The 27,739-nt window shown below is 39.4% G+C and overlaps 1 protein-coding gene across 2 annotated transcripts in view; it reads right to left on the reverse strand.

Annotated features, from left to right (window-relative positions):
- The window catches only part of UGT8 (UDP glycosyltransferase 8), an 85,756-nt gene extending 72,172 nt beyond the window's left edge, over positions 1-13,584 (reverse strand). For both annotated transcript variants that reach the window (XM_003899114.3, XM_017959008.2), the window contains exon 1: positions 13,018-13,584. The gene's annotated coding sequence lies outside the window, so the exon portion shown is untranslated. The remainder of the gene's footprint in view (positions 1-13,017) is intronic.
- Positions 13,585-27,739: the final 14,155 nt, after the last annotated feature.

The following is a 27,739-nucleotide window of genomic DNA, read 5'->3' on the forward strand; positions in this document are numbered from 1 at the left end:
TTATCAAGATCGATTTAGATAGATAATTAAAATAATTGCTAATGCATATATAAAATGTTGGGGTTTTTTGGACATATATGGTACTTGGTAACCTAAGACTATCTTTTCAGTTAGCTCACAGTTCAATTAGTTTAAATTATAAAGATATCATTTTAAGTGACATATAATGAAAAGAAAAATAAAATGATTGCAGCATGCAGCTATGGTTCCGCAAATCAGTAGCCTTTGTCATTTAGGCCAAGTCATTTAATTTAGGTCCCTAATTTTCTTCACCTGTCTGGTGGGGCTATGAAATTAATTTAAAATATTCCTTACTATTCTAAAACTTACTGGGAAAAAAAGGGTTTAATAATAGGTTTAATGAGATTGATATCTTTGGTTCATCAAAAGTAGTTAAGGTCAAATCAATAAATTCTAAGAAACAAAATGAAAGGAAAAAGAATTTACCTTGATTTTAAATTTTAAGTTATAGAGAATCATTAATGTAAGACACACTTTATAGGGATACTATTAAAATATAAATTGTGATTCAGTACATGTAGGGTGGGGCCCCATCATACCTATTTATGAAACAAGCTCTCTAGTGATATGGGACTACTGGTGCTTGGAGTGCATTTTGAATAAGCAAAGATTTACAGCAAAACCATGAGGCTGAATAAAGAGTAATGAAATGATCAATAACATGGTTAAGCAAATCAACAATACCAATAACCTATTGGAAAAGAATATTTTTAAATTAAACATACATGAAAGGACAATTTGCTTAAAATAATAAAAGAACCTAATAGATCTAATGGGCAATTTTTTAAATGAACCGATATGTGGTAGATGCGCCAATCTTTGAACATATGGCTATAGTCCAACTGCACATAATAATCACCTGGGAAGCTTTGGAAAAATAGAGATGCCTGAAAACCTGCCATCTACAACGAAGTTCAATCAAATAAGAATTTCTGGGGATGAGGCCTAGGACTAAAGGTTTTGGACTTTTTTCAATCCTCTTCCCCTTTATTCCCTGTGATTAAAAATTAAGAAAATCTAGGCTACACTTACACAATGTCATAGCAAAGTATACCAAAATAAACAACTAATTCAATCCTGTTTTTTTTTTAATAAACTGAGAAATGTATAGGTTTATCTCAACTAAAAATATTTGTTGATGCCTCAATAACCAATTAGTAAGTAAAATAAGATACGAGTTTAGTTTATAAAACTAACCCGGAAAGCATTTTAAAATCTAAACTTAATTTTTCTTTTGTCCTTAAGATGATCAGAATTTTTTCGTTTTGTGAGAAAAGTGAATTCACGAGATATCTATAAGAGGGTCTAAAACTTCAGCACGCCTCACAATCACCTGGGGGGCTTGTTAAAACACACACTGTGGGGCCTGCCCTCATGGTTTCTGATTTTACAGATCTGGGATGAGTCCAAGAATTTCCATTTCTAACAAGTTACCAGGCAACACTGATGTTTCTGTTCCAGAAACCAAATTTAGACAATAAGGATAAAAGTTTGTAATTTTTTAAAAATGCAATTTTCCTTTTTAATAAAGAAAACAGTGGTATTAAAACACTTATGTCTTGATCACATACCTCATTTTAAAATATATATATATGTGTATATATATATCTATATATGTAAATATGTGTCTTCTAAGTATCTATGATTATACAGGTAAGAATGTATAGTTTTGTGTCTTCTAATATCTATGTGTATATACATATACGTATTTATATCCATATATATGTGTATCCTAAAGAATAAGATATGGTTTTCTTTTTTTTTTTTTTTTTTTTTTTTTTTTTTTTTTTTGGAGACGGAGTCTCGCTCTGTCGCCCAGGCTGGAGTGCAGTGGCCGGATCTCAGCTCACTGCAAGCTCCGCCTCCTGGGTTTACGCCATTCTCCTGCCTCAGCCTCCCGAGTAGCTGGGACTATAGGCGCCCGCCACCTCGCCCGGCTAGTTTTTTGTATTTTTTTAGTAGAGATGGGGTTTCACCGTGTTAGCCAGGATGGTCTCGATCTCCTGACCTCGTGATCCGCCCCTCTCGGCCTCCCAAAGTGCTGGGATTACAGGCTTGAGCCACCGCGCCCGGCCCTAAGATATGGTTTTCTATTTCTACAATTCCCCAAGACTAGACTGGTACAGTTATCTCCACGCATCTGCATCATGTGATAAACATTCAGCAAACAATATGGAAATTCTTTGTTTTGATTCTGATCCCACCTTTACACAAGTGAGAAAAGTTTCATAAATCATACAACTGAGATTATCTGAGGCTTTACAGTCTAACATGTATACATTTTCTTTTAAAAAATACAAAAACAATGATTGATGTTTTAAAATGTTTGTCAGTACTCTTCATAATTCTCTTTTATTGGGATTTTAATTAGAATACAGCAAGTGAATCTGGTGAATATCCAGATCAAATTTTCATCTTCTCCTGCAATGAAACATATTCACATGTAGGAGAAACAGCTTCAACACAACATTACTAGAGATTCTTAAGGCTACAGTAATGTAGAATCACAAAAGATCATGGGATTCTTTCCGCCACTAATGAAGATATCCTTTCTTTACTATCACTAGTTTAAATGTATTTTTAACATTATTAAGAGTCACAAAATAAATTTTCATGTAATGTATCAAACATGTTTTCAGGACAAAACTGGCCAAATATAAACAAGCAAATTAGAACAAGAAACAAAATTCTAGGTATTTTCCTATTCAATTATTTGAACATCTTCACAGGTGAACAAATAACAAACTTCCCTATTTTATAAAATTCTACCATCATCACTAGGACAAGGTTGTATTAGATAGGTTGAGTATTAGATAAAAAACAGCAGTTTTATTATTCCCCAGAAGTGGAAAAATGTTGGTAGTTTCTGCAGAAAAACAGAATGAATTTATCTAATGTTCCTTTACTAACAGGTAAGAATGTACAGTTTTGCGTCTTCTAAGTATCTATGATTATAACAGATATTCACCACAATGAGGCAAGTCCAGAGAAAGTCTTTTGCATATCATTGCCATTGTCTTGTGAAAATTAGATAAATATACTTAAACATTGACACGATATATTTGTGCCAAAATGATACTAAAATTTCAAAAGCCAAACTATTATCTGACATATGGCAGTGACAATTTTGGAGAATGTTTATATGGTACAGATAGAAGATGCTGGATTAGGACCTAGGAAATCTGAATGCTAGTTCCGACTCTGCCAGCGAATAATTGAACTAGCTGTGTAATGCGAGACAACCACCCCATAAAGACTTTGCCCCTTTCACTACAAATGAGGGGTTTGAAATCACCTACCTTTAGTTTTTAAATTGTGACTCATTTATTTTTTTAATGAAAATATGTTTTTTGACAAACTAAAGATACCATTCAACCATGTCTGAATATCTTACCTCTGATCAATAGTGTTTGTCCAAGGTGCATGAGGAGACAAGAGACTGCACCCTCTAAGAGTTCATACTCTCCTTAGAGGCAGAATGAAACCTAATTGTTAACATGAATATATGTACAAATCAAAGTCACAGAAAAGTGACAGAGACTGGGAAGCCACAGTCTAAGGTGGGACTTGAGTGTCAAAACCTTGGGTGAGAATTTAGAAGTGCAGAAGAAAAAAAAGGCAGGACATCTCAAGAGGGGGGATATCCTGAAATGAATGCCCCAGTGGGTAAATAGAATAGAATCCTATTGAGGAGTATGAGCAAATAAATAAGTCTGATCAGAAAGCAGCTAGACAATAGAAAGCCTCGAAAGCCAGGCTAAAAATTTTAGATCTCCATGTGAAAATAAACGCATAGTCAAATCACACTCGAAGGCAAGTGGGTCAGTAAGGACAAGTGACTGATGGTTATGGGCAGTGGGAGGTGATGGAAGGTCAAGGTAATGGTGAAAAACAGTCATTTAACACCAACGGTGAAGAAGTGATGCAGAACTACACCAAGACATCAGGAGGTGAATGGAAAGTCTCAGGCATGGGAAGAAGGTCTTCATGAAGGACATAGCGATCAAATTAGAAATAGATTAGCTATAAAGGGTAAAAAAGAGTGAATTCCACAACACCAAAATCTGTCTTTGAAGACTGAGACAAATGGGGATGTCAGATCTGAGTTAGGAAGTTGAGCTGGGAACTCTAAGCTCTTGAGAGTATAGAAGAAATCACAATTAGAAGTACGGATTTGTGAATCATCTATATATAAGTAAAAATCCAATCTATGAGCATCAAGAACTACACCAAAAGACTGAGATCAGAGAAGAGGAGAGGTGCTGGGACAAAAGATGTTATTAAAAATGCCAGGAAGGAAGAAGAGGCACAACCAAAGATCAGATGGGGAGTCTCACCATTACAGATGAGAAAGGGGAAGGGACTCTCAAGGAGCAGGAAAGAAGCATGGAGCAGAGGAGGAGATTACTGAGGACTACAGTGAAATTACTTAAAGGTAATTTCAGTGGGATCAAGGTTCAGCATCCCCAGAACACGAGGCAGGTGGTGAGCTGTAGTTCAAGAACTTGCTCTAGGCAAGAAGCTTTAGTTTTAACACCAAATTCCCCGGACTAGATTGTCATTTTGACTCAAACGGTTACTTGGGACTCTATCAAGTTATGAGCTGTAAAATGCTACTACCTATAGGGCAATGCTCCAGGAGCAGAATGAGGACTAAACAGTAGAAATATATGTGTAAGAGATTTGCAAACTACAATAATGCTGTATGAATCTAACACTTTACTAGGGGAAACCAAGTAGTATCTCTAATATAAGATTAGTGTCAGAGATGGTTAACTGTAACAGTTTCCCACCAATATTCCTAGCAAACTTCAGCCCTGCCCTGGCAAGGTGTTCCCTATTTTGGATGTTGAGGACCACAGGCATGTGGGGGGTTTTGTCAGTTTTAATTAAATTCATTCTCAGATCAATACCATGGTTTCCTGCTATAACACACTCAGTTTACATAAAGCCCAAATATGACACTGAAACACTATTCTTTTCTTCTTGAGTTTTTTTTCTCCAATATTTTTCCCTTCCTTCTCCCCATCTTGTCCTTATCCCCTGCTTCTAACTTACTTCCCCTTACAGTTTCTCTGACTCTCACTTTATCTCCATTAAGATACATTCTCACAAATGTCTACAAAGTATTTTCAAAACAGGAGAAAATAAAGTCAGTGATCAGCATGAACATTCCTTAAAACAGTTTTATTCTTGGCCTTTATCCATACATTTCACCATTTTTCCCTCCTTTTGAATAGACAGGTAAACCTGTTTGACTAGTTTTCCCCTAAGAGCTGCTCCCCAGATTGGCTTGGTGAGAACAACTCAATAGGGACACCAGCACAAATGCAAAATCTATGTAAAACACAAGGGCCTTCTTCATGAAAAGAACCCAGAGGAAGGGCCTGCTGCGGAGCACTAACGGCCTAGTCTTAGGACAGCTCTCTCAAAGCAGGAAGACACCACCACTGAATCACTCATTCCGTTGCTAGTAAAAACAATTTTTTAAATTAAAATTTAATTCTTCCTGTTGATGCCTCTGAATAATGGATATTATGAGAATGAGGTAGAATCAGATTAAGACTTAAGTGTAGAAGTTTAACAAATTCCAACAGATGAGACTATATTCAAGATGTGTTATAGAAGTGTGTCCAAGTTTGTTGTTGTTGTTGTGTGTGTGTGTGTGTGTCTGCTTAATTAAGCCCTTTAAAAAATTTGAATTTGCAAAACAGGTATTAATAATCAAAATAGGATTTTTTTCTATGGTAAATTGTATGTTGCTATTCCTCTAAATAGCAAAGTCCCTGGGTATATTTAATATATAATGTGCTTTAATGTCACTATCCACAATTTTTTTTCTGTAAACTATTTCTAACATACAGAAAAATATAAAGATGAACATAACAAACATCTGTATGCCCATCACTTAACATTTAAGAAATGTTAAATGTTTGCCCTATTTTCTTAAATTCTATAAATATGACTCCATTTATAAAAGCTGAATTTATATACAGCTTTTCAGGAACCTATTAGAGAACATACAGCATGTTTACGCACTTGATTCTACTTTGTAAATTCATTTAAACTTAATGTTTCACTTGGAAGAAAATTAGCCCCATAGTTTTTACTTATTAAAGCAAGTTATAGCTAATGTAATAACTAAAAAGTCATGATTTGGTGTCTTGAAGTATTTTGAATATTAAATTTCTTCAAAACAATTAAAAAGCACAAAATGATTTCACAAATATTTTGTTATATAATATTCTCAAATCAAGCAAATATTTACCAAATCAGATATGAATGTAAATGTCTTTAATGAACTGGACTCCTTGCAGATGCATTTCTGTTACTTACATCAAGTCAATGGAAATAGATTATACCTTCAAAATAAAATCAATACAGTGATTACTCCAAATTAACAATTCAGATACATAGTACAACGCTACAAGCAAACTATTTCTGAAATGTTCCTACTATGCATCTTTCCATCTAATCTAAATATTTTAATATTTACACGAATGTCCATTCAGAGAATACGAACTACACTGTCCTAGATATCCTGCCATTCATAAACCAAAGGTACTATTTTTATTTTGGCTACGCACTTCTAAATGCTTACCTAAGTGTGGCATTCTGTATAAGTCAATTTCAACTTGGTATCTGTTATCTCTGTAAGGGAGTGCTGAGCATGGCAATATACAGTCTAAAACTGAGTTGGTGAATATATAACATGTAACTAGAAGAAATCCTAAACTGAAAATCACCTGCTCAGATTACTATGCTTTACAAATAACAGGACCATAAATCATGAAGGACTAAGCACAGTGGGGGAAAAAATAAAAGCACCGAAACGCAACTGTAAAATAGAGAGGTGCTGATAACAAAGAGTGTGGCTAGCGATTTTCAGGTAAAGAATATAATCAAATATTAAAACTACAGATAAAAAATTCATTTCATCTTAAAAATATGGAACATCTGATTTTGTTTTGTTCAACAAATATGTAATGAGACAACAATTATTTATAATATGCCTTATAACCTATTAGTAAACAGTATGTTCAATTGTTGATTCCCACACCAGTGCAAAGATGTAAACATTTTCTCAAATTATGCATTAATTACAGAGTAATAAAATTATATACATATTAAAATAGAAATCTAATTTAAAATGTTTATCTCTAATATAAAGCATCACTTCATTCAAACAGAAAATCCTAGGAAAAAATTAGGTATATTTAAATATTACCATAGTAATCTAAATTTGACAAAAAAGAAGCAAACAAACCTCTACAAATCAGTCCTTCCCCTATCACACAGGCTAATAATTATTTTTCACATGTTGATTTTTAAGACCTATGAGGTATAGAAGTTTCTTAGGAATCATCAAATATTAAATTACATTTTGTTAAATTTTGAAATCATCTGTTTGTTTTCTGAGTTTGTTTTCAGCTACTACTAAAATGAATAATCAACGTCCTTATAGATTACCTAAGGAACTAGAACACACTTAAAATACTAAGAGTACTTTAAACAGGACATTAGAAACCTGTAGGTTTAATTACCGGGTGCTTTATAAACACAATCCTCCAGACTGGTGGAAGCATGGATTGTCCTGAGAAACCCAACATCTCTGCAACGCTCTTGAGGCAATTTCCACTCTCTCTTCAAGGACTTTGTTCAATTGACTCCATCTGCTCCCTTCAAAATTTTCAATGGCTGCTATTCTACTGGCTTTAAAAAAGTTAAAAGTATGATCAAGTTTTCATCTTAAACATGTATTTTCAATCAATCTCCGTGAATTCTGAGAGCGAGTACTTGTGAAAGCAAAAATGACTACGGACCTTCTAAACACAAATTCAAGTCCTGGTTTCCATAAAACAGTTAGCATTTGTTAAACACAAACCAGTAACCTCCCAGGCATTGTGCTTGACAGCTTTTATCTCATCCGATCCTCCTTGCAGTAGCCCTATAATGTAGGTGCTTCTCACCCCATTTGGAAAATGAGGAAATGAAACTAAATTGTGAGCTCAAGGTCACAGAGCTATTCGGGGCTTGGGACGGGGTGGGAACCGAGACTGTCTAATATCCCTCATTTCAGTACCTGACCTTCTCACTTTCTGAAATTTTCTCATTTTTCAGCTGCTTTTAAAAGTTACACCCCCCTAATTCTCCTCTTGCCTCTTGTTCTGTACCTTCTCATTTTTCTTTATTGCTCCCTATTTCTCTACCTATTAAATTTTAGGATCTCCCCAGGCCTCTGTTTCCCTATTAACTTTTGGTACTTGCCCTGGAAAACCTATCAACTTTCATGGTTTATAATTACCTATACACTGAAAAATCCTAAATGTTTCTGTGTGTCTATCCTTTTATCTACCCACCATTTATCTACCTGCCTATTTAGCCCAGAACCTCGCTGCTCAGAACTCACATGCAATGATTCATTGGACACACATCTCCAGTTCGATTTTCTATAAGCACTTCATGTTCTACATGTCTAAAACTGAACTATCACGCTTGCTCTCAAATCTGGATCTCCTTTTAAGTTCCTATCCCATCCTCCTATACCACCCACTCGCAATCCTCCACCAAATCGGTCACCTAATCTTAGAGGTTCTACCACCTGAATATCATTGTAACCAAACCCTTTTCTTCATCCCACTGCAAACACTTTGGTACAAGGACCTCAAACTCTCTTACCAAGGCCACCGCAATACCTTCTAAACTACCATTCAAATCTCACGTTCCTCAGATCCCTCCTTCTAGATTGCTCTAAGAGCTGTTTTCTCATCACATCACTCCTTAGTTTAAAACAACCTTGAACTGAAAATAGTTCATACTCCTGAGGATGGCAAACAGCCCTCCACGATCTTGCTCCTGCCTCCATTGATTCATTTTTTATGTCACCCTCTAAGAAACCCTCAAATCTCCCATTCCCACACAGAATTGACCACTTCCAACTTTCTGCTCAGGGTACTGTGTGTATATCTCTATCATGGCACTTATAGAACAGTCAGCACTATACTGCAGATATTGAAAATAGCCTGTTTCCTTCTTATCTCCCCCTTTTAAGCCTAGAGCCCTCCCAGGGCCTTAACTGTATGCACATCCCCAGAGCACAGTGCTTGGCACATAGTATACTTTCAACAAATATTTGTTGAATAAAAGAATGAATGTTTATGAAATGCTTCAGTTTAAGGAGATATGATTACCGCTGTTTTCAAGACCAAATTAAATCATTTTAATCATATTTATTATGTACCTCCTCCATAAGTACATTTGCAAAATAATATTTAAATAATTAACGTAGCCTCAAGTAGCAGGGTTCTCAAATAATACTTCTTATTCCGGACTTCCAGGGTAGAAAAATATTAACTACACTACATTATGGTTAGTAAGTTTCAATGGCAGAAAGTAATATGTAAAATATCCTAGTATACATATTCCTAAACAAAGACAATCTGGGCCTATCATAAAAAAGTAAATCTTTTTTAAGGGCTGCTTCAGTTTCTCAGAAACACCAAGCTTTTCCAGAAGACTTAACTGTCTGAAATTAAGACACCCTCCTAAAGATCTCATACACAAATTTTTCTATAAAAAATACATTAAAACCTTTTGTATAGAGGCCACCCTTCTGGAAACCTAAACATTTCAGTTCTCAATTCAAACCACAAATAAAGCACGTAAACAGAAAGTATCTGTCACAAAGTTTACAGGATTTATACTCAGGCAATAGCCCACATCATTTAATGGAAAACAAAAGACAACAGATAATATAGCAGCAGGGCCCGCTCACGGTCTGACAGCAGCAGAAAGTGATAGCCGATAACAGAAAGAGGACCCAGAAAAAAAAAACATAAAAAGAAGAATGGTACTTCTGTCTCCATTCTAGTATTTCAACCCAGCAGGCTGAGACCATTTACTATAAACAAAAACAGCTCTATACACCTCAGCGAATAGCACTATTCAATTCTTTATGAATTCATAAAGACAACCCAAAAAGAAAGAATAACTTACATCCAATATTCTCCAAGGGAACAAGGAAGACAGTAAGATTTAGAAATTGCTTGTGGGTTACAATGGCTCATTTTTTTTTTTTTAAGTTTCAGTAATTAATGGTGTGAAGAGTCAGCTACCTAGAAAATGTGCTTATGTAAATAAGTACCGTTGCAGATGATGTCAAATAAATGGGATACCTTGCATAAATAATCAAAAGTTCTCACTCTCCAAGTGTATCTTAGAAATTCCCAGGTGTATGTTGGAAAATCCTAGCATGAATAAAAAGCAACAAATTGATATTACTTGATAAACAGGCGCATGATTTTAAAAAGGATTTGAGGATTGAAGGTGGGATTTTCAGCAATGTTTAAACGGTAATGAAACTGACAGTTGTTCATAAGGTGCAATAAAATGTTTTAATTTAAATTATTGGGAAATGTAAACTGTCAAAATCTTTAAACAAAAAGTAGTTTTTATCCAAAAAAAATTGATAAGCATCTTTATTTACTATATTGGTTTATTTATTTTAAGATGCATACCAAGCTTAAATACAACAAGCACAGTCCTCCAGAAATCTTAGATTTAAAAAGAGTTTGAATCTGTATAGAAGTATTGCCTGGAAAAAGGCAGAAGTATAGTTTTGGCTCAGTTATGCCCAACCTCCTAATGGAGAATCAAGCTTTTACTAAATATCGGGGCACTATGATTTACTGTAGTTTATAAAGACTCGTATAATACTAAGACACACAACACTAGATGTCAACTTAACCTTGTAGGTGGCAGGCAAATCATACAATACTAGAGTGTTTTTACCTGGCATTATCTAGAATAGTTGCTGAACACAGACACATTCCTAAAGCAAAACCTCAAAACACCAAGAGATAGTTTCTATAGGAGAAAACTAAGCTGGCTAAGATTTAATTCAATTAACACAAACTTCTGGTCTCCTTTACTATATAACATTGAGATGCATGACTCTTTAAAATCTCCTGGGGACAAAGTGCGGTTACTCTTAACACTATTAAAATATTGGTTAAAGATAACTATTGGGGCCAGGAGCGGTGGCTCAAGCCTGTAATCCCAGCACTTTGGGAGGCTGGGACGGGCGGATCACGAGGTCAGGAGATCGAGACCATCCTGGCTAACACGGTGAAACTCCGTCTCTACTAAAAAATACAAAAAAAAAAAAAAAAAAAAAAAAAAACTAGCCGGGCGAGGTGACAGGCGCCTGTAGTCCCAGCTACTCGGGAGGCTGAGGCAGGAGAATGGCGTAAACCCGGGAGGCGGAGCTTGCAGTAAGCTGAGATCCGGCCACTGCACTCCAGCCTGGGCGACAGAGCGAGACTCCGTCTCAAAAAAAAAAAAAAGATAACTATTAGGTACTGGGCTTAATAACTGAGTGATGAAATAATGTGTACAACAAACCCCCGTGACATGTGTTTACCTATGTAACAACCCCAAAACCTAAAATAAACGTTTTTTAAAAAGAAGAGAAAAAAAGACACTGTCTGTCCTTCCTCCAAATTTTTTTCTGGGGATACGTCAGAAGCACGCCAATTCTGAATGAATATAGACGTTTTTGAACATGAAATTATCAGAAATTATAACAACGATTTGGCATCTAGCCAAACTGCTAACATTCACGATACTGATCCTGAAGAACTGGTAGTACAAGGTAACAGCCTGAGGGGACTGAAGATTTTTGGAGTATTTGGAGTAGTGTGGGTTTTTTTCTAATTTTTACCAATAGGACCCACCAGAAATAAAAGACTCTATCGTCACTGTTAACACTGGCTCATAATAAAGGTGATTCTCCAGAGCACGCCTGGTTTGATACAGCCACCCACTCCTTCCCTTGGCGACATTCTCCGCTGAGAACGCCTAGTTAGCGCAATCCAGCCATTCACATTAGTTCTCAGGACGCTCTCAGAAGTTCTCTACCCTCTCTCCTCTCCCCGCCTAGATGCTGAAAGGTGATGGGAACTCGCGGTACAGGTACAAAGGCTATTCCTTTCCTAAGGGAGTGCTGCACAATGGCACGTTTACCGTACTCAATTTTATAAATCCTCAATTAAACCAGCGAGTTTGCATATAGAGAGTGGGTACCCGGCCCGCCTCCTCGGATTGTCCTTCTGCCCCGACGCACTGCATCTACTTGCACTCTCCGATGCGGTTTGCCTCCTTCAAATCCAAAACACACATCCCAAGCTCCCTCGCCGCTCCTCCAGTCCGTGGAAGGCGCCCTTCTTTTTGCCAGCAGCGCGTCCTTCTCTCCCCGCCCGCAGGCGCTCACCTCTTCTCTAATCCCAGGGGCCCACACAGGCTTCTCTAATACAAGGGCACCCCGTACCACTCCCAGATCGGCGCGGGGACCCGTGAAACCCTGCCACCACTGTACACTGTCCATTGTCGAGGGTCGCGAGGGCACGCGGAAACGGCGGGCCCCGAAAGGTCTCAGCGAGCTTGTACAGCCCTGAGACATTCACCACCCCCAACACATCCCGCTCTTGTTCCTCCTTAGGGGGAAGAGTAAGGGGGAGTTGAAGAGGTTCCGAAGCTCCTCCTGGTCCCCCATCTCTATCCCTGCCGTGGCAGCTGGCTCCGGCCTCTGGGCGCCGCGGTGCCCATCCCTTCAGGGGTCAAGTACAAGGCCCTCGGCCGAATCGCCTCCCTGTTATACCCTCCCCTCTGCCTTGAACGCACATACGCGAGAGAACCCTCAAACGGATGCCATATGGGAGAAACAGGATTGCGGGCGCTAACAGGGGCCAGCTTAAAAAGATCTCCTTCACATCCCCTCAACCCCTAGCCTTTCTCCCTACCCCGTCAGCCCCCTCTATCCACTCCTAATTTCCTCAGCCCAACCCCATCTGTGCTTTCTAATTCCTACCCCCCCACCCCCCGCCCTGGATAGCAGCCATTCGCCCAGCACTCACCTCAGGGAGCAAACAACGCCCCTCTCCTCCACCCAGCCCGCCCCTCTTCCGCCCGCTGGAACGGCGTGTTCCCTCCGCTCACCTCGTCTCTTGGCTGCCCCGCGCGAGTTTGAGTGTGTCTCTGCCGCGTAATTGTATCCGGGACAGAAGGGACCCGTGTTTGTGCGCTGAATCAGGTGTCGCCGCCTTCGGTGGTTCAGGGGCGTAAGGGAGGCTTCAGAGTTAGCGTGTTCACTAAGGAGGACTCTCTGGGTTCACAGTTGATAGCAATGCTTTAACCGTGTCCTCCCTCGGGTCCGCAGCGCGCCTGCTCGTCCACAGCTCCCCGCGGGCGGCCAGGCCCCCCGCCCCCCAGCCGCGCCCCGCCCTACGCGCGGCAAGCAGAGTTGAAGCGCGCCGCTGTCCTTCCGCACTTGGCTCAGCGGGGCACGACACGGGCCGCCACGCGCTCAGCCTAGCATCACTCGCCTCGGACTGCGAGCGCCTCCAGCTCCCCCGGCTGGGGCATGGATGCAGACGCGCTTTCGTACCACGCGCTCGCAGGCTGGGCGAGGGGCAGAGCGCTGGGATCCGGCCAGTCGCCCGCTGAGCGCGGTTGGCTTGCAGGCTGGGACTTTTAGCTAGCCCACTGGGAGCTCGAGTTGCGAACTCTGATACCGGCACGTGGCCCCGCCCACTGTTCTCTCTCTGCGAGGCGTGTCCCGCGCCCTTTCCGCCACCACCCACGTAGTCCCTGTGCCCGCCTTTTATCATCAAGGCAGTTCAGTGAGCTTTGCGAGTTGATATCGCGCGTTTTCTCACCTTCCTACCTTTCCTGCCTCACTCTTGCTGAATCTATTCAAAAGTTATACTTGGACAAGCGGATGGAGGAGTCTGGAAAATGAAGAGGGTGATGCTTAGGTGAGCAGGTACCTGCACTGCCGCCAACCCAGGCTTCAATTCTGGCTCTCTTGAAGCGGAAAGCCTTAAAAAACGGGAGTTTGGGGATACCGAAAAAAAGTAAATAGGGTTGCTGGACTGAATAACATCCCTCCTCTCAGGCTCCTGCTGAAAGGGCCATTCATGCTTTGCCTGGTTGAGCCTGTGGCGACTTTATTCTGACGAATCTGCCTTTGCCAGAGGCATAACCTTGCCAAGTTGGCGTCTTGTCCAGCAAGCAACTGTGCCCAAGGCTTGCTGGAGCAGCCTCTCTGTGGCGCCTCAGACCTTTGAGCGCCTTTGAGCGCCTGAGGTAGATTGTGAGTTTCATGAACACTGAGAAAGTCTAAGAGTGTGCGTGTGTGAGATATTATATATAATATACATAATTTTTATATTATATATAACGTTATATATAATATATATAATTTTTATATTATATATAACGTTATATATAACGTGAACTGAATTGTTTATTGTTTATGTTTCATGTCGAGCGTAAATTCCAGAAGCTAAGATGCTGCCACAGCACACAAACGTTATGTGTTTAAACGTTGGAAATCAAAAATGCCATGTTGGGTCGTTCTTTCCTTGTTCAAAAGTGAGATTCAGAAATAGATTGGGATTTTCTGCCCTTAGATAAGAAAACGGAAATTATATTTTACTGTATATGTTATCAGTTAGTGATAAATAAAAAAAACTAATATACACTGCTGTTATTATAAAATCCATATGCCCAAGAATGTTCACTGATGGAGAGATCTTCAAATGCCATTTCAAAAAAGATAATGCACTTTTCTTTGCAGATTAGAAATTTGAACATATTCCGTGTGCAAAATGCAGGGAATATTTTCACAGCCTTTGTACCTGATCTAAGGAGATTACCATATTCTCTATTTATTTCTTATTTAAATTGCACTAGAAAACCTAAAGTAAATGAAATGTAACATAATAAAGAAAAGAGAATTTAGACATGTACTTTAAAAGCTTTATTTCTCAAGGATCAAACTTCAGTTTCAAGCTACTGTTTTGATGATGCATATGTAAATTCTTGGTTAAAACTTGATCATTAGCAATTAAAACAACTTTTTTCTTTTATTTTACAAAAATCTTTAAAATTGTTTTGCCACATCCTTGTCCTTAAAATGGTGTTAACTGATCATTGTGTAAGGTTTTTGTCAGATTTTTGGATAGAAAAGGAGTGTATATTATGTATAGATATGTCCATGTTTGTTGTTTCTCTGATCTATCTGTTGTTGTCCACATTAAATAATGATTATTGAATTTCTCACAGCTCTACACAGTAAGGGTGTTCCATAAGGTAAAACAAGTTTAGTCAATCATCGTATGAATAGTTGAAATACACTTTTGGAGTTTGAAATGATAAAAGCAAGAAATCAGTGAGGTTCACTTCACTGCCTCACTCCACTTTTCCTTTTTTTAATGCTCCCACCTTTAATTGTTAACATTATTGATTAAGTAGTAGAATAAATGAATAATGGAAACATTTACTACTTGTCTTTAAGGAAGGCTGCATATTTTTCATATTTAATGCATCCTTCAAGTTCCCATACAGATTAAACAAGAGTCTCCCTGTCATCTTTAGGTTGTAGAATGTTGAATGGGACAGCATAGGCTGTAGTGAGAAAGTTTCAGCCAATGTGGGGTATGCTATTAAAATTCTCTCATTATTTATATGGACCCTATATATCAGTATTCTCAATTGGTTTTTTTTTTTTTTTTCCCAGAAATACTTGTTATAATCATTCACCGCATATAACTTTATTGGAAAATATAAACAACCATATGCGAGATATTATATAAGCTTTGTAATCGTTCACCATTAACTCTGGGATCAGACTCCCTAGAATTTGAAGAAGGAATTAATGAAATCAACTACAAACTAATAGTAGTAGTAATAGAAATTTTTAAATCCTCTTAAAGTTGCTGCAAAGTGTGACCACCCCCTTACACTCAAGTTAAAGGGGAATATTAACAGCCTGTCTTGTCTCTGTGGACAGTGGACCTAAACTATACTCCCCAACTCCAAATTCCTCAAGTTTATTACAGGCCAGCAAGCTCCTGCACGGCTGCAGTCATAAGACTGATAAGTTTGGGTTGCAAGATATGTTTTTCTCAAGATGTAAGAAAAGTTGTAATGCTTGATTAACTGCCTTTGTTTCTCGCTTTTGTAACTTGCTTCCAGCCTCACGTAGTTCCTGCCTTAAGATGTTTAAAAGTAAGAAAAACCCTTTGTTCGGAGCTCAGACTTTCTGGACATATGTCCAGCTGGGCCAGTAATCACTTTAACAGACTCTCCTGAACCGTTTTCAGTCTCTCCAGTCTTTGATTGTCTGTAACATTTCTGGGAGCTCGTCTGGGATTGGAGACGGCAGATTTTCTCTCCTTTGCCTGTAGACTAGAGCCCCAGGACACAGGAAATCTGGGGTCCTTGGTGCCTCCACGAGAGTTTCAGTCCGGAAAGAGAACTGCCCTCCCACATTCTGGGGCCTTCCCCCAACAGCACAAATGGAACCGGTGGAAAGGGTTGCAGGACACTCACGGGAGCAGTGCGCAGACATCTGAACCACGTTAAGGTTTGGGTCCTAATGCAAGAACCGTCCCATAAGGACAGAAGGGGAGCCTGATCACTTCCCAGGGCATGATGACTAGTCTGACCCAAGGGGACTGGGACAATGGAAGAGTCCCATTGATTCAGACGAAACTTGTACCCTAACCGACATCAAATGTGAGTGGGGCTCGCAAGTTGGTCAGAAAGGAAAACCAGTCCAGGGACAGGGGAGGTGTGTGAAAGTGTGTGAAAGAGACACTCGGGAGAGACCAACGCAGGGCATGATGTGGGGAGGCACAGATCTCATAGCGTGGACTGTGTGCTCTGAGGCAAGTGTGGGAAAAACCAGACCTAGAACACTGCATACAGTCCATAGGACCAGCTCTGGCTGCAGCTAGCTGTAAGAGGAATTAAGGCACTCTCCTGGCTAAGCAGCATCCGAGTCTCCCATGATAGGACCCAGTCTGGTGGATCCAAGAGTGAAAGTGAGAGTGAAGGCATGCCATGAGGGAGGAAATGGGAGGAAAAGCATCAAAGCCTGCTCCACTGGAGTGCATGCTGAAAAACTTTTAAAAAGGTTTTAATGGTGATTACAGGGTTAAGCTAACTCCACAGAAACCGAGAACCCTTTGTGAGATAAACCAGCTGTCTTTTAATGTAGGGTGGCCAGCCGAGGGGACAATAGACAAGGAGATAATTGGCCGAGTGTTTCAGGTGGTCACCGGGCTTGGAGAACAGCTCAGGCACCCAGATCAGTTCCTGTATATAGACTCCTGGCTAAATGTAATTCAGACCCACCCTCAGTGGCTGCAGACCTGCTTTGAGGCCTACTGTAAGACTCTAATGGCCTGGACAAAACCAGGAACCATAGAAAAAGACTGCAAGGCATCAGAAAAAGAAAAGAAGTCATAGGAAAAGCAGAAAAAACCTGTCCTACAGGCCCCACCTGAAGACTTAGAAAGTCCACCCCCCTATGCACCAATTTATCCATCCCTGGCAAGGCTTAGACAGGAGGCTGCCCCAGCTGCCTCCGGAGGTTCAGACTCAGAAGAAAGCATCCCTCAGGGCAACACCACACAGAGAGAAGTCAGAGCCATTGCCTGAAAAGCCAAAGGAGGAATTCCAGGGGGATGAGGTTGGCCACCTTGGGTCGGGTCGTGCCCGAGCAATGCAGATGCCCCTCTGAGAAACATGGGGACACATTTATTTGAATGCACAGAATAAAGTCCAAGGGGGAGAATGGCTCTTCATTTATCAGCCCTTCTCTACTACTGATCTCTGAAATTGGAGACAACATACTCCCTCCTATACAGAAAAGCCTCAGGCTCTTATAGATCTAATGCAGCCCATTTTCCTAACTCACAATCCTACCTGGGCTGATTGCAAACAACTCTGTCATTATTTAATACGGTAGAGCACCGAAGAGTTATACAAGCCGCTTTCCAGAGGCAGGAGAACAATGTGCCTGCAGGCACAGGAGATATCAAGCAGTATGCCCAACGAGTACTCCTAATAGAGGCTGACCCAGGCTGGGACCCTAACCAGGCTCAAGGGCTACAAAGTTTGCAGCGGTATTGAGAGGCACTCCTAAATGGAATAAAGGCTGGAGGGGAAAAGGCCACCAATATCAGAAAGGTCTGAGGTCAGCCAGAGGCCAGATGAAAGTCCCAGTGAAGAGACTCTGCGAGGCTTATCGGCTTTATATGCCATTTGACCCTGAGGCTGCTGAAAAACAGTACATGGTAAATATGGCATTTGTAGGGCAGGCCCAGGGAAACACCAGGCATAAATTGCAGAAATTAGAAACTCCACAGGTGTGAGTGCTACTCACTTACTAAACTGGCTACGAAGGTGTACATTAACCGAGATCTGGAGGCAAAGAGATCAGGAGGCAAAGAAGGAAGCTAATTGGAAGCTTAAGGAAAGGCAGATTTGCTAGCAGCAGCCTGCACAGGAAGGGAAACTTACTTTGCAAGGAGGTGTGGGTGCATTCGTGATAAAGGCCAGTCTGGACAGGGATATAAGAGCTGGCCGAGGCTAGAAAAAGATTAATGTGCATGGTGCAAAAGGAAAGGACTCTGAAAGGATGAATGTAAGGAGAATAAGGAAAATGGTCAGGACCATAGTATAAGAAAGCCACCGGCCAAGGGCTACTGCACCTGGGAAAAACCCACAACCTTCTGGGTCTGCTGTGGACGGCAGGATATAAAGTGTCAGGAAAAAAGGCTCAAATCTGCTTTAAAAGTGTCCAGTATTTAGGCTTCTGTATAAGCCAAGGGAAAAGATGGCTCGGTGATGAATGAAAGCAGGCTGTTTGTGCGCTTCCTACTCCAACCGCCCTGCGCCAGATAACAAAGTTCCTAGAGGCAGCAGGGTTCTTCTGCATTTGGACCCTAAATTTCTTGCTCATGGCTAAGCCATTATATGAAGCCACAAAGAAGGGCAAAAGGAACCTCTCCTATGGGGAAAAGAGCAGGACATGGCCTTCAAAGAAATCAAGAAGACTTTGATCCAGGCCCCGGCATTAGGACTGCCAGACATGACAAAGCCTTTTTACCTGTATGTTCATGAAAGTAAAGGAATCTTGGTACAAATACTAGGGTCATGGTATTGGCACATGGCTTATTAGTCCAATTAACTAGACTTTGTGGCTATGGGATGGCCACCCTGTTTCAAGGCATTGGCAGCCACTGCCCTGTTAGCAGAAGATGCTAACAAGCTCAAATTAGGACAAAGGTTGATAATTCGGGTGCCCCACACGGTCGTCACCCTGATGGAGCAGGGGGGACATTACTGGTTTTCTAATCCTAGGATGTTAAGATATCAAGGGCTTTTGTGTGAAAACCCGTGCATAACCTTGGATATTGTGAATACTCTAAATCCAGCCACACTGCTGCCAATAGAATGGGCAGAGCATGGAAAGTCCCCGTTGTTTGGCCCAGGGTATGACAGTTGTGTGGAAATGGTGGATGAGGTTTTCTCAAGCTGAAAAGACTTAAACGACCAGCCCTTAAAAGACTCAGATGTCAAATACTTTACTGCTGGGAACAGCTTCATATCTGAAGGTGTCATATGGGCTGGATATGCAGTGGTAACACTGAATTCAGTATCTGAAGCCCACCCTCTGCTAGTCGGAACTTTGACCCAAATTGCTGAGCTAATAACTCTCACTAGAGCATTGCTCTTGGCAAAAGGACAATCAGTAAACATCTATACTGACTCAAGATATGTTTTTGCTACTTTGCATGCCCATGGAGCCATATATAAGGAAAGAGGGTTATTAACTACTGAAGGAAAGGGAATGAAAAATCAAAAGGAAATAGAGCAGCTCTTAGAAGCCGTAAGGGCTCCAAAAGAAGTAGCAGTCATCTATTGCAAAGGGCATCAAACAGAAGGAGGTGATAAGGCTAGAGGAAACAGAAAGATGGACAGAGAAGCCAAAAGAGCTGCAATGACAGAGGTAACTAAGAAAGAAGAGGAAACCCTTACCGTGCCTTTACTGGAGCTCCCCTTACAGAACTCCCTAACTACTCCTCTAATGAAAAGGCTTGGTTTGAGCAGCAGAGTGGAAGTTAGTGGCTTGAGCAGGAGAGTGGAAGTTACCAGAAAGGAGGTTTGTGGAAGTTCTCCGATGGGAGGCTAGCCATCCCAGAAGCAATAGAAGCCCCCAACACCCCGACCCCAGTTCATAAAGCAGTTTCATCAGGGATCGCATATGGGGAAAACTGCATTACAGACTCTTGTAGGATGGCATTTCTATGTGCCACGTCTAACTGGCCATCACTTGAACCATTTGTGAGCCACAGCAGGGGCCAACACAGCCCCCAGGGATTCAAGAAACTGAAGCTACACCTTGTGAAAACCTGCTTGTGGACTTTACCGAGCTGCCTCGAGCTGGAGGCTACCGGTACATGCTAATGTTTGTCTGTACTTTCTCAGGATAGGTTGAGGCATTTCCCACCAGGACAGAGAAAGCTCAGGAAGTAACCAGGATCTTACTAAAGGATATTATTCCTAGATTTGGACTATGTCTAACTTTAGAATCTGACAATGGCCCAGGATTTGTGGCAGAAAATAGTACAACAGCTAATGCAGATGTTAAAAATCAAGTGGAAACTGCATACAGCTTATCGCCCACAGAGTTCTGGAAAAGTTGAAAAAATGAACCGGACATTCAAACAGCTGTTAAAGAAGTTTTGCCAGGAAACTTATCTAAGGTGGGATCAGGTGCTGCCCATGGTCCTTCTCTGAGTCAGGTGCATCCCTACTAAATTAACTGGGTATTCACCCTATGAGATAGTGTTTGGCTGACCACCCGCAATCATAACTCAGATAAAAGGTGATTAAAGCGAGACTCTGTCTCAAAAATAAAAAAAGAAAAGAAAAAAAGAAATTGGGGAATTAACCTTAAGAAGGAAAATGCAAGCCTTAGGTGATGCCATGCAGGAAATACAAGGGTGGGTAAGAAAAAGAATACCTGTTAGCCTCACAGATGCAGTACATCCCTTCCAACCTGAAGATTCTGTCTAGGTCAAGTGATGAAACCTAACCACTTTAGGGACTTTATGGGATAGTCCCCATTTTGTGATCTTGTCTACCACCACTGCTGTTAAAGTTGCAGGTATCACACTTTGGGTTCATCATAGCCAGCTGAAACCAGCAGCAGCCACTGCCCGGGACCAGTGGACCAGTCAACAAAATCCAGACCACCCGACACAGCTGATTTTGTAGTGAAACCAAGCCACAGCTAACAAGGACAGCTGCCCTGCTCCAATCACACCAGAAGCTGGTTGGTCCACGCACAACTGAAGCTTGAGAAAACATCAAGCCCTGCTCTAGTCACACAACCGGATGCTGACTGGTCTACTCACGGCCAAAGCCTGAGGAAGTCAATGATAGATAAGTAAATGTGGATTGAATTTACAAACATAGTTATACTCCTACTTGTACTGATTATTTTGCTGTCATGTTATCTTTGCAAATGCTGCCAAGCTTGTTGCCCAGAAGGGTGCCCATGCATAGTATAAGTTTAATCATATTAGCAATACTGAAGCCACTGACACTTTCACCTATGGTTATAAAAGGGGAGCAGGATGACTGTCATCACTGTATGATAGAAGCCTGGTCCAGAAAAGGTGTGACTAAAACTCTGTTATACCAGACCTACTATGAGTGTACAGGGACTCATACAGAAACTTGTCTATAACCAGACTAGTTACTCAGTCTGTGATCCTGGAAACGGGCAGCCCAAAGTATGTTATGACCCAGAGTTCTTGTCCTATGACTTCTGGTTTGAAGTCCAAATTGGCAAACCCCTAATGCCACCATACACAAACCCCACAGAAACCGGGGTCAGTAAACTTGTAAACAAAATGGAATTATTCCCTTATTTGTATAAAGAGACTATCTTCATGCATTTTGATGCCTGCCAAGCTGCACATCTCAAAACTAAATAATATTGGGACTATCTGTAAAAATCTAGGACAAGAAAAAGTCAGCAGCAGAGCCGCCAAGGCCATAATAGGAGAGTCCAAAAAAGACTGCTGATCATGATAATCAGTGGACCACACATGAATTTAATCAGCACCTATACACAGGAAGGGTTGCTCTATTTGCCAGCCAAGAGGCGAATATAGGGTACACGACTGGAATGTGCAACCCACTCAATCTGACAATACTAAAGCCAAATATGCCTTTCTGGACTGAAGGGCATAAAGGGTTACTAACTTTTGATCAGGCGGGAGCTCTCCTAGGACTTGGTATTCCTCTAGTCATCACAAAGAAAATCCAAAGGACCCAAATTCAAGTTAGTCCAATACAACAGTTGAGGTTTTATAAATCTTTCAACGAACACTTTAATCCTGAAGTATCAGAAATTCAAATTCCTCCTATATTAGCTGAAAATCTGCTTGCCCAGCTAGCCAAAAGTATTGCTAATAATTTAGGAGTTACTTCATGTTATGTATATGGAGGTACTAATATGGGAGATCAATGGCCCTGGGATGTCAGAGAATTGATGCCACAAGACAATTTTACCTTTCCTGAATTTGTTACAAAATTCAATGCAAATCCAAGTGTTTGGCTATTAAGGAACCCCATCATCACAAAATACTGTATCACCCACTGGGGCAAGGCCTTTCAGAACCAGGCAGGGGAAACAACTTGCCTAGGTCAACAATATTTTGAAGAATCCGAGAACAGAACACAATGGAGAAGCTTTACAGACAATTCCTCTGTATCAAATTTTAATCCTTTTTTGCAGTTCCCAACACTAAATCAATCATGGTACCAATTAGATCCTCCAACTGTTTGGAGAGCACCTGCAGGGTTATATTGGATCTGTGGAGTGAAGGCTTATCAATTACTACCCAATAAATGGACAGGGGCATGTGTATTAGGAAAAATACAGCCATCCTTTTTCCTACTCCCACTGCAGCAAGGGGAAAATCTAAGCTGTCCAGTCTATGATGAAGGCAGGAAAAGAGTCAGAAGAAATGTGTTTACAAAAATAAGTACTGTGGAAAAAATAAATACTAACATTAAAAAGGACATTGAAATGGGGAACTGGAAAAATAATGAATGCTCCCCTGAAAGAATTATCAAATACTATGGACCTGCCACCTGGGCCCAGGATGTGTCATGAGGATACCGTACACCTATTTATATGTTAAACCACATCATAAGGTTGCCAGCAGTTCTGGAAATTATTGTCAATGAAACAGTCCGAGCCTTGGACTTGCTAGCCCTACAGGTGATCCAGATGAGAGATATCATTTATCAGAACAGGTTAGCACCGGATTATCTTTTAGCTTCAGAAGGAGGAGTTTGTGGAAAACTTAATCTAACAAATTGCTGCTTGATGACAATGGAAAAGCTACATTTGTGTTGAGCACCAAAAGGGGGGAATGAAAAAGGAATTAATGAAATCAACTATAAACTAATAGTAGTAGTAACAGATATTTTAAAATCCTCTTAAAGTTGCTGCAAAGTGTGACACCATCCCCCCATCCCCGGCCTTACACTCAAAAGAGAATATTAACAGGCTGTTTTGTCTCTGTTGACAGTGGACCTTATCTATACTCCCCAACTCCAAATTCTTCAAGTTTACTACAGGCCAGTGAGCTCCTGAATGGCTGCAGGGTCACAAGACCGTTAAGTTTAGGTTGCGAGACATGTCTTTCTCAAGACGTAAAAAATGTTGTAATGCTTGATTAACTGCCTTTGTTTCTCACTTCTGTAACTTGCTTCCCGACTCACGTAGTTCCCACCTTAAGATGTTTAAAAGTAGGAAAAGCCGTTTGTTTGGGGCTTGGACTTTCTGGACATATGTCTGGCTGGGCTGGTGATGACCTTAATAGACTCTCCTGAACCTTTCTTGGTCTCTCTGGTCTCTGATTGTCCCGCAACAAATTGAACTTGTGCCTCACAATTTGTTAGCTGTGTGATTTTTTGCCATGTTACCTAACTTCTCTGTGTTTTGATTTCTTTATCTGTGAAATGAATATTATAATAATGCCTACTTCATAAAGCAGGACATAGCCCCTTGGCACCTAGTAGTGCTCAATACATGTTAACAGCATTCTCTATCTACAACTTTAACTGGTGATGGAGAAAGTTATCCAGCTTTCTAAGTTTTGTTGGGGTTGTTATATTTACTGGCAGATTTATATGGGGATTTTTCTATTACTGGAGGCAGCACAGCATAATGGAAAATGTCCTTTTTTTAAGCTTTCTTGCTACCTTTTTTTGACTGCAGTACTGATTTTTCATACAGTGTTCTGACAAGACCAAGTTCTTCTAATACTTTGCCTTTTATTATAGTAAGTAACCTAGTGTTTCTTTAAAACAGTTCTTACATTCATTTTATTCATCTCACTAGCTGTACTGCATTCATCCGTCTAGCAAATGTTTGTTAAACACCCAATTTATGCTCAATTTTAATAAACACTGTAGAGAATTTGCTCCCTTAATCCCCAACAAAAATTATTTCATTGATTCTGCCCTTAACAAGCTGGGGAAAGAAGTATCTTACAAACATTTTGAAAAAAAAATAAGTATATAATCATACTGTAATTAAATGTAATCAACTATCAAACATGTAATAAAAACAAGTAGTGAGAAAGAAGAGAAGGTGAGATTAATATTAGCTAGACTTGTTAGACAAAGGATATTGGGAAAGATTGTACTTGACCAGGGCATGAAGAACAGGTAAGTTTTTTAGTTCTTCAAGAACTAAAGGATATTTTGTCTGAGAATAAAATAATGTATTAGTAATACTTCTTGGGCAATTTTATAAATCAAGTGAATAAACCTACTACCGTAAAATACATAATATTACAATTTTAAAAGTACCTTCTATATATTAAACTTGAAATATATTGCTTTGTTAAATTGTACTTTTCATACTGTTTCAATCCAAATGAATAAACAGTTGAGCACCTATAGGTGTAGGCCCTGCTAGATAGTCCAGCCACAGATATGAATGTGTCATGATCCTCTGATCCCCAAGGAACTCAGAATTGTGGGAAATAAGGGTAAATATATTATACATGTAAAAATAGAAGATGATGAAAGCATGGAAGTAATACAGAGGAAGTAAGATAATTGTGTGAGAAAGTTTCAGAAGACTTCACAAATAATTGACACTGGAACAGTGTTTTGAAGGATGAATAAAAGTTCTATAAGTCAAAAAAAGAAGGAAAATTCAATTAGAGGGAATAATTTAGTTATTACATTTCCCACTCTAGTGAACTTCATCCATTTTTGTCCATAGTTACCTTAAAATATTTTGACTCAAACATTTTCTGATAAAATTACTTACATTGATTTTTTTTCTCATTTTCAAGTAGAAATAGTAGAGACATTACCTGCTGACAAAATAATATATGAATGAGAGAGTAGACCATAAGATCGATAGATACATATATTATAATACATGTATACATCTTTTTGTGGAAGAAGAATGCAGAAATGGGAATAGGTTTTGTTTGGTTTGGTTGTTTTTTTCCAATTTTTATTTTAGATTCAGGAGGTACAAGTACAAGTTTCTTACATGGGGATATTGTGTGATGCTGAGGTTTAGGGTATGATGATGTTGGTAGTTTGATAGGAATAGCACTGAATCTGCAAATTGCTTTAGGTGTATGGCCATTTTAATGGTATCAATTTTTCCAATCCACGAGCATGGAATGTTTATCCATTTGTGTGTGTCATTTGTAATTTCTTTTAGCAGTGTTGTGTAGTTCTCTTTTCACCTCCTTGGTTAGATGTATTCCAGATATTTTATTCTGTGTGTTTGTGTCTATTATATGTAGGATTGCATTATTGGTTTGGCTCTAAGCTTGAATGTCATTGGTGTAGAGACATGCTACTGATTTTTGTACAGTGATTTTGTATCCTGAAAATTTACTGAAATCAGGAATAGGTTTAAAATGAAGACTTCTTGAAAAAGAATACTAGAGAAAAAAGAGTATGCTGAAAGCTCTACATGAGTTTTCGGCATTTTATGGTAAATGCAAAGTGTTTTAAAAAGTTTTTTGTGTGTTCAGATATTAAACTACTTGCAAGAATATACTTTTGTAATGTCATGATTAATGAATACTTTAAAAGTAATATACAAATTTTCCTTTAATACTTTCAAAAATGATACCTCCTAAAATAAATTATTAATGGTACAGTTTTACATCAAATGACCCTGTAATGTAGACCGTGTAAAGTAGAATAGAGCAGAATGGATTTAAATTCAATCATAGAAATATGAGTGGCTGTACATTCCAACACCCTTTGCTAACAGATCCAACTATTTGAATATATTGTGATGGGGCACCTTATAACTCTGACAACATCACTGACTTCACAAACCAGCTCTGCTCTTTGAGCTCTTTAAATGTGATTGTCTGTTTTGGAGACCTGAGGAACATAGAGCATCTAAATGTACACAAAGATTCATTAGGTCTAATTTGATGCTGTTCTCCATAATAATAATGATAAAAATTATGTCTTCTGCATTGAATTCTAAGTAGTGTTTTCCAGATGCAATTACTGTGTAATTTTAATTATAAAAATCCTTGAGGTAGGTACTGTTATTATCCCTGCTTAAGGTAAAGTAGCAGAGGGTTTAGGAATAAAACTTATCTAAGATCACTGCTTGAAAGTTGCAAAACTGAGAACTGAATTGAGGTCTGTTTGAGTCAATGATCACGCCCTGAGCTATACAGGCCATTAAGACTGGATCTCTCAGCACAGTATAAATCTTGGTGGGAGGAAAGGTTGAAGAGCATGAATCCAACCTGGCCATTTGAGAAACCCTACAAATTTGAGAAGCACATAATCCCAGACTGCCTTGTTATGTCTCCTTTTTTACCCCAGAACAACTGCTTTATAAATAAGTCACAGTCCAAAAATGTCCATGATAATTGGGCCTTAATTTCCTATACATCCAGGTTTAATATTGTGCCATATTTTGTTTTAATTCCCATTTCCTGCAGATTCTGGCTTGCTATATTTATAAGAACACTAAACCTGATAGTAAACAGAATGAAGATTGTGCACAAAGTCCATATGATAACAAAATGCACCATCACATCTTCACCTTCTCTTTTTGCTCTTTCCTTCTTTCTTTCCCATCATCTCTTATTTTCTTCCAAACTCCAGTTTCTTGCTTTCAGTTTTAACTATATACTTCAAATTTATAAGCCATACACCACGGCAAATTTTTATATGTGTTCATTTATTTCATTTCTGATAATTTGTTATATTTTGTTAGGCATTAAAAACTACATTAGAAAATGTTGATCCATGGATCAAATGTTGATAGAGAAGGATGGGAGGAGCAAAAAGGGATTTCTAGATCTTTGAAAATGATAGAGATAGCTGTATTGCCTGACAACTTCTAGACTCTCATTAAATATTTTATAAACTGTCTAAAGGAATATCTCATAAAGGATCAAACCAAAAAAGCTCATATTTTTAATAATTTTAATTACATGATTATAGACATCATGTAGACATATAGATATCTATATGTCCTTCTAAAGCAATATGTATTTTCATGATTAGAAAATAGCATCAGTGAAACTCTGCTCTCTAATCTAGTACCTAGTAGTTGAATCTTTTTAAACAATTTCAAAAACTTCATGATGAACTCTGGTGAGTTGTAGGAAATACATGGAAATAGAAAGTCTATCTTATATAACCCTTAAACCTTTCAGGACTGGAAAGTTTGCTATACTGGATTGTTAAATAGCCTATATTGAGTCCCTGATAATTCAAGACCGATCAAGATTTTAAAAGAGAATACTACATGAGGTCAAAG

Source organism: Papio anubis, chromosome 3, assembly GCF_008728515.1.
Source record: "Papio anubis isolate 15944 chromosome 3, Panubis1.0, whole genome shotgun sequence".
Lineage (NCBI taxonomy): Eukaryota > Metazoa > Chordata > Mammalia > Primates > Cercopithecidae > Papio > Papio anubis.